The sequence below is a fragment of the Pygoscelis adeliae genome, unplaced genomic scaffold (genome assembly GCF_000699105.1).
Source record: "Pygoscelis adeliae isolate BGI_AS28 unplaced genomic scaffold, ASM69910v1 Scaffold141, whole genome shotgun sequence".
Classification (NCBI taxonomy): Eukaryota; Metazoa; Chordata; class Aves; order Sphenisciformes; family Spheniscidae; genus Pygoscelis; species Pygoscelis adeliae.
In genome coordinates this window covers 2,045,627-2,045,835 of record NW_008824231.1, presented here as the reverse complement: position 1 = coordinate 2,045,835, position 209 = coordinate 2,045,627, and positions in this window count along the sequence as shown.

Genomic DNA, 209 nt, shown 5'->3' with positions numbered 1-209 from the left:
GAAGGCTGGAGGTGCACAAGAAGCTGGGAGGGGGCACAGCCAGGACAGCTGACCCCAACTGGGCAAAGGGACATTCCATATCATGGGACGTCATGCACAGTACATAAACCGGGGAAAGCTGGCCGGGGGGGCCGCTGCTCGGGGCCTGGCGGGGCATCGGTCGGCGGGTGGTGAGCAATTGTACTGTGCATCACTTGCTTTGTGTATTA